Here is a 7,555-nt window from a genome sequence, read left to right as displayed (position 1 = left end):
AGCATATGTTTATAACTCTGTAGCTGAATGGAGATCACCCAAACATTTTACATACTATATGCCCTTTAGATATTTACAATAAAATAATATTTACCTTTGATGTAACAGGCTTGCTTTCAGGAAACAAAAGTATAGTTCAATTTAACTGTAGCAAAATTATAAATTTAAATAACAAAGAAAACTAACTTTAGGATAAGACACACATAACTTGTAGTTCACCCATCTCCATCTTTTAAAAATCATTATCTCTAGTGCTCGCTTCGGCAGCACATATACTAAAAATCATTATCTCTAAAGAGTTAGAATATACAAAGGTTATTCCTCAGACATGGGCTCATGCATCTTAGTAAACAAACAACTTCCTGTCAGCATTGGTGTTATTTAGTATTGGACATTTTTCACCATTGTGTTAAGCTACAATTATAGAATGTAGATTATAGAACACACATGATTTTTTTTTTTTTTTGCCATGTAAAGAGATGTATAAACTCTTGCTACCTATTTTTTCATTGGCTTGAATGCATATCCTGAGGGCACAAAAAAGTTCATACCATTAGACTTCAATGCACAACATGAATAATTATGTGGATTTCACTAAGTAGTCACACAGTGTTTTGTTACTTCAGAGAAATTATGGGTCACTGCTAAATCAACTAGACTAATGAGTTGTTTAACAAATTTTCCAAGTTCTCAAATAGTGGTTGGGGCATGTTAGGTGTGTTCTAGAATATTTCTAGTTGTTTCCTAGACTTCTAAATTTCAAAAGTAACAAAGGGTTTTCTATTTTAATTCTCTCAATTATCAGTATTAAAAGAATATCTACCAATTATCACTATGGTTTCATTACGCGAAGTTTTATTAACAAAAAATATAGGAAAAATCATTGTAAAGAATAACGCTTTAAGTCAAACTTCATATTTATGAAACATCTAAAATAATGTTTTAATTTTTCTCACTTCATATCAGTGGTGAACATTATTTTTCATAAATAAGAATGATCTATTGAACAGACTTTCTAAACTACTCATCTAGACCAAACTAAAGTGTGTATCTTTCCAACTGATATTGATTAAATATGCTAAATTGAAGATTTCATCAATGAAACAGATTTTAGAACTACAAGACACCTAGCATGAAAATATTCTTTGTAATAAGCATGTTGGAATTATGATAACAGCACTTTAAACTTGTCTAAAGAAATTATTTTATCCAGCATTCAGATTAATTTCTTCAGCATCATCTGGAACCACACATTGTCTAGGAAAATTACCTTTTTTTTTTTAACTACCTGTCTTCCTTTTCTAGAATGTAAGCACCAGTTTAAGAGTGACTTTATTTTTTGTTTGCTTGTTTTTCTCATACTCAGGACTGAGGAAAACATTGGCATGCACTAAGTATCCAGTAAATATGGAAATATAGTTTTAACTGAATGAGACTTAATAATGTCTCACATCATATATCATTTTTTCATTAAGTTTTTATTCATTATATATTATTGGAAATGAAAGAGAAACAATTGTGAACCTAAAAGTACTATTAAAACAAAAAGTCTTAATAAAAATTATTTTAAAAAAGAAACATTCCTGGCACAATGTCTACATATCAGAATTGATACATTTTTCGTATCTTTTTATGTGCCAGGTATATTAGTACCTGTACGTGTGGAACCAGTAGTCAAACAGATTTAGCATAATCCAAAATTCAGTGAATGCACCATATTTAAACATTAGAAACAACCCGAGTAGCTATAGCTAGAGATGGTATGCATTTATATCACATAGAAACTGTCACAGATTTTGTTTCTATCCAACAAGGGATACACTTCACATAAAATTGAGTGGTGTATAAAATAAAACCAACATATATTTCATATCAGAGGGGTGAAGAGAGATCACAGAACACACAAGCAGAAGGCAAAGAAGAACAAAACTTTGATATCTGTATTGCAATAAGCATTTTTAAGAGTATAATGGAAGGAAACAGTTTCTTTTACAATGCAGTTAGTAATGATTCTGTACTTCAAGTGAATTATTAGCAACTAAAAATGAGAGAAGAGTGATGTCATAGAAACAGTATTAAGATATCTGATAAGGAAATAGCAACTTATCATTGACCAATGTGGTTCAAGCACAAAGTGAGATTCCTATGCTAAGAATAAGAGAAAGTCAGTCGCGAAAGAAGAAAATTATAAAATGGAATTCTTGGTTGGTAACCTTGGGTCTTCCTCTGGTAAAATACCTACTGGCCCATGTACGCAGAGGGAAAGCAGAAACCAAGAAAGAGGCAAGCCACTCCAGACTGATAGTTGGTAGGTTTAATAAAGAAAAGGACAGACAGAGGAGGTTTGTACTGGGCCCCTGAAAGATGAGGAGATGTCTGCATTTGCCAGCCAGAATCTTAAAAATTTATATAAAGGCCTTAACTGGGTTCAGTCATCTACACCATCTAGATGGTCTCAGCAACACCTCACTCTCTCAAGGCTATGTCTTTGGAATGGCTCCACGTCTGGGAATGGTGAGTGAAATATACATTCCAAGGACAGGAGAGGTGGTAAGGAGCCTCCAATTGCTGGGTCCAATTTGTGGGTCAAGGGGAAGTCACATCCCTTTGGTAATTTCCTCCACAGGAACGCAAAAATGATTTGGTGTCTTTAAAGATATAAAACTTATCATTGTCTTCAGTTATGAAGAATTTTAATAAGAAAATGTGAGAATTCTACTGCTGAGTAGTAGTAAAGGAAGTAAATAAGTTGGCAATTTATAAAATTATTTTAGATCAATAAAATAAATAGTATTAGTTTACATCATGTCCTCAGTTTTTTTTCAAATATATAATCTATCAAGTGCTTAGCATCATGTTTCAAGAAATAAAACATGTTAGGAATCTGTGTTTTGATTAGTATCAGACTGGTTGTATAATCAAGGATACCCAGACCTTCCTCTGCGGTGTCTTCAGGACACTTCTACCACAGTATGCATTATCTGTGTGAGTCTACTAATCAAACTCCATCTTAATGTTAACAACATAATTGATAAAGACTTTTTACAGCCTATCATTTATTATTTCTTTCCAAAATCCTCTAAATCAGCTTCAAAAGTGACCACTAAAGATGACAGAAGATGACTAAAGTGAAGTTGATTGTATTTATCTCACCAAAATAATTGTTTCTACCATGGATATTTAAGTGTATAACAGCAAAATCAAATCTATTTTTGCCCAGAGAAGTTTCAGAATCAGATTAGTCCAAGAGAAGTGACTTTGTTTATTTCAATAATCTTAACAATTCAATCCTGGGTTTATTGTAAGTTAACTCTATTATGGTTTGATTGAACCCTTTAAATAACCTAAATAATTAGATTCAGTTTTCTGAATTAGGTAATATTGTCTCAGAATCACAGTATTATGAAACTGGCAGGGATAAAGAACACAATTTAAAATATGCCTTAAACAATTCTAGGACAGGGCGCCTGGGTGGCTCAGATGGTTAAGCGTCTGCCTTCGGCTCAGGTCATGATCTCGGGGTCCTGGGATCGAGTCCCACATCGGGCTCCCTGCTCCTTGGGAGCCTGCTTCTCCCTCTGCTTCTCTCTCTCTGTCTCTAATGAATAAATAAATAAAAAAAATCTTTAAAAAAAAAAAAAAAACAATTCTAGGACAGCTTAACATGAACACATACATAAAATATTCTTTACAAATACATAAAGTAAATAAGAAGCACTCATTAAACTCTGAAAGAAGGACATAGAAAAGGGCAATTACATATATTTAAATATTTAGATTCCAATAAACAGAAATGGACACATCACTAAGGGTCTTCCAATTTGGGTTAGAAAGTAGAAAGTTGCAAAGATCAATATTTTCATTTTAACAAAGAATAAGAGCAATACAAATGACAAAATCTTGTTTTTTTATGTAGGTATGTATATATGTATTGTTTATCTTTTTTTTTTTTTTTTTTTTTTTTACCATGGGAATGCTGAGGACTCAGAGAACCTCACGTAAATTCTAAAATGAGATATGCAGATTCTTAGAGAAGGAGATCTGTGAGAGTTTCCATTCCTGTGGCTACTGGATGCACTTGAAGGGCAAACACGCCATAGAGAGGGGTAAGGAGGAACAGCCAAACTTTAATGTCATTTTAATAGCCACCTGTAGTCTACTATGAAGAGTGGGATTCTGAGAACCTTCAGTTACAAAGTGTATCCACAGCTCTGTGCCAGTTCTTTCCCAGGGTGTTCAGCAGGAGTGTGGCTTTAGGGCATCAAAGCCCAAAGGCAGGGTAGGAGGGCTTGGAAAAACCTCACCCCCAGGTGACCAGGCCTTCACCTCCTGTGCAAGACCAAAGATTATCAAAGAATGGGGCAGGGCAGGGAAGCTGAGAAAGATCTCCTCCAGGGAGGCAGGATACTTACCACGTGCTCAAGAGAGCACAAAGGACTAGGGCCCAGCAGGAGAACAAAGAAGGGACCCACAGAGGCTCAAGGGCTTCCATCCATGCAGACTTTGCAGGCAGAAATGCAATTGGTTGAGCAGTTTTCTGCCCTAGCCCACCTGTGTGGGTTCTACAAATAAGAAACCCACAACATCTGGCAGGCACAACATTCTCCAAGCAGGCAAAAAAAAATCCCAGCACATTTTCTGCCCCCTCTCATCCTAAAACAGAGTGGTGGTGTATTTCAGGCACTCTCCCTTCCATTTATTATGGTTGGCGGCAATGGTGTTGTGAGTGAACACCCTTGGAACATATTGTAATCATTGCTACACAGTTTTTGTTTTTACTAATGAAGTCAAAGCATCATTTTGTAAACATAAAACGCCTTAGAGCATGCCATGCAACCCAAGCCTAGAAGCAAGGTTGGGGATTTTAACAGTCTTTTCACAGATGATTATATGAACCATCCCAAATTTTTTTTGACACAAGCAGTGGAACATAGCTAATTATATATGCAGTCCTCAGATGAATTAATTGGAAATGGGTCTTGATTATTAAGGTTTCGCCTATGTTATTTGTTTTAAAGAAGCCAAAATTGGCAACATTAAAACAGATAATTCAGCCTCTACTTTATTTGCTCACTATACAGAATTCCAAATAAGCTTGGTAGGATTTTGATTGGCATTGCGTTAAATTTACAGATTTAGAGTATTCATATCTTATCTGTATTGATTCCTTTAATCCCATTCATTTAAAGAAATTTGATTAATAATAAAAGTTATAATACATGGCAAATGTCTTTTCAATTAATGATGCTGGAACAATTGGTTATCTGTAAGAAAAAATAATCCCGACCCCCAAAATCTACCACGGGAACAAAATTTTATATGGAGGGTGGTTGAAAATATAAATAGTGAAATGATAAAACATTTGAAGAAACCATAGGAGACTTTCTTGATTACTTGTAGTAGGAGTAGAATTCTTAAACAGGACACAAATCTCATAAAATAACTTCACAGCAGGAAGAGACTGCTAATTTGAACTATTTCTGAATTAAGGACTTTGCTCATCAAAATTTATTATTAGAAGAGTAAAATAGCAAACCTCTTAGAATATAACTAATGTTTATGTATACATATAAACAGGAATGTGTGTGTGTATGTATAACAGGATTTATCTTATCTATCTACCCACGGAAAAATGACTTATTCCTAGTGATTATGAAGAATTTTTACAAACTATGAGAAAATGTTCTCAATCCTATGAGAAAAGGGCATTTTTTATTATTTTTAATAAACTTTATTTTCATTGGTACTTCATTTGACATAACTTCAAAGTAGATCTGTGCTTTAAGATAAGCCAAACAACAGAAATCCTAAATCTCATAAAATATTTTTTTCTTACTTTTCTGAGTAGGGCATGGGGTTTCAGGGTACAGTGTTGATACCTAAAAGAGATAACATCAACATACAAGAATCAAACTGTATGAGATTCTAATACTATGCTCTTGGGTTATATACCACCTACCTCTTTAAGGTTGTAATGATAATGACTGTTCTTTTTTTTTTTTTTTTTTTTTTCCTCCTGGGAAGTTGAATGGTATTTTGTTTTGTTTTGTTTTGTTTTGTTTTAAGTAAAATGTCAGGAGATATGAAAATGCTGCACTTATTTCTCTTAATACACTGAAAGTAGTGGGAGTTTTTAAATTCTTCATGAGTCCAAGCTGGGACATGACTACTACTAATGAGATCCATTCAACACACTAATTCCAAGTTTGGCAACCATCAGCAAACTGGCAGCCCCAATTAAGTCTGCAGGCATACATTTTCCAGAGTGGTAGAATCTCATTCCCATAATGCCAGCTAAGGTTCCAGATGGAGCTAGGAAAACCAAATGTTCCTGGGATCCTGAGACAGCTGATAAGCACCCAGGCCTGCTAACCCACCCAAAAGAAGGCCAGCAGCCAGGGATGGGACATTACCTGCTTTCGCATAGCCAGTGATCCCCCCCCAGAAGCAGCCAGTTCTACATAGCCAAAGCCAAGCAATGCAAAGGCACTAGTGGGCCAGAGACATTCTTCATTGTTCTCTTTCACTCTGACCAGATAGAAGAGTACACCAAGTCTCTCCTGTAGGTCTGTGCTGGTAGACAAAGACACACAAGCCATGAGGTCGAGTCTTGGTACCGCTGGAAACATGGCAGCACACTCTGTGTCCTGAGGGCAAGGCCAGGGTACGGTTTTTGAACAAGCATTTTACACCAAAAAAAATATCAAAATGGCCTACAAAATAGGTTGCTACTATACAATAATTAGAATGGTAAAATGAAAACCGTAAATTTTTCAAAGTATATTTGCTGGAATGTGGAACAACTAGGCCTTTTGTCATTGTTGGTTGGAGTATAAATTAGTCTTTGAAATCTTTAGTCAATTAGTGATAAGCATAAGCAGCTTATCTGATCTCAGAATTCTGTCACTATATATAGAGAGAGAGAATAAATACTTTGTGCACTGGAAAAACAAGAATATACATGGGAGAAATATTAGTAGCAGCCAAAAATGGCAATAATCCAAATATCAGTCAATGATAGAATGGATAATTCAAGTGTGATAGTTTTATAAAATGCAATACTATGTACCAATGTAAATTAGTGCACCCCTGCCACACATAATGCCATGGAAGAATCTCACAAACATATCACTGAATGGAAGAACTATTTACATTAAGATCAAAACAATCCAGAGTGATAGAAGTTGGTATATTGGGTAGATATCTGTTGCCAGGAAGGAGGTCATTGCTTTCAACATGAACTTCTGCTGTGCTTGTAATGTTCTCTTCTCCTGCTCTGCAGAATGGCTGTAAGGTTGTGATGACTAAAACAAAAATCATCAAGCTACCCACTTGAAGTACATAATGGTTCCCTCAAATATGCTGTATTTCAACCCTTTTGGAAATATTTTACATAGATATTTTTTCTTATGTTGTTTATGCTCAAATTTAAAAAAATAGGGAATATAAAACTAGAAAGAGGAATTGGTTATTGGCATTAAAACTGGGAAAATTCTTTTAATTATATTGTCTGAAATTGTCATAGTGACAAAAATGAGGAACTAACTTGTTTAAT

General features: G+C 34.7%; 1 pseudogene; it reads right to left on the bottom strand.

Moving 5' to 3' along the window:
- Positions 1–6,098: 6,098 nt before the first annotated feature.
- LOC118536892 (transmembrane protein 14C pseudogene) lies at positions 6,099–6,514 on the bottom strand (annotated as a pseudogene).
- Positions 6,515–7,555: the final 1,041 nt, after the last annotated feature.

The sequence above is a fragment of the Halichoerus grypus genome, chromosome 2, assembly GCF_964656455.1.
Source record: "Halichoerus grypus chromosome 2, mHalGry1.hap1.1, whole genome shotgun sequence".
NCBI lineage: Eukaryota > Metazoa > Chordata > Mammalia > Carnivora > Phocidae > Halichoerus > Halichoerus grypus.
Note: the sequence above shows the minus strand (reverse complement) of the source record. Positions and strands in the feature narration are given on the sequence as shown.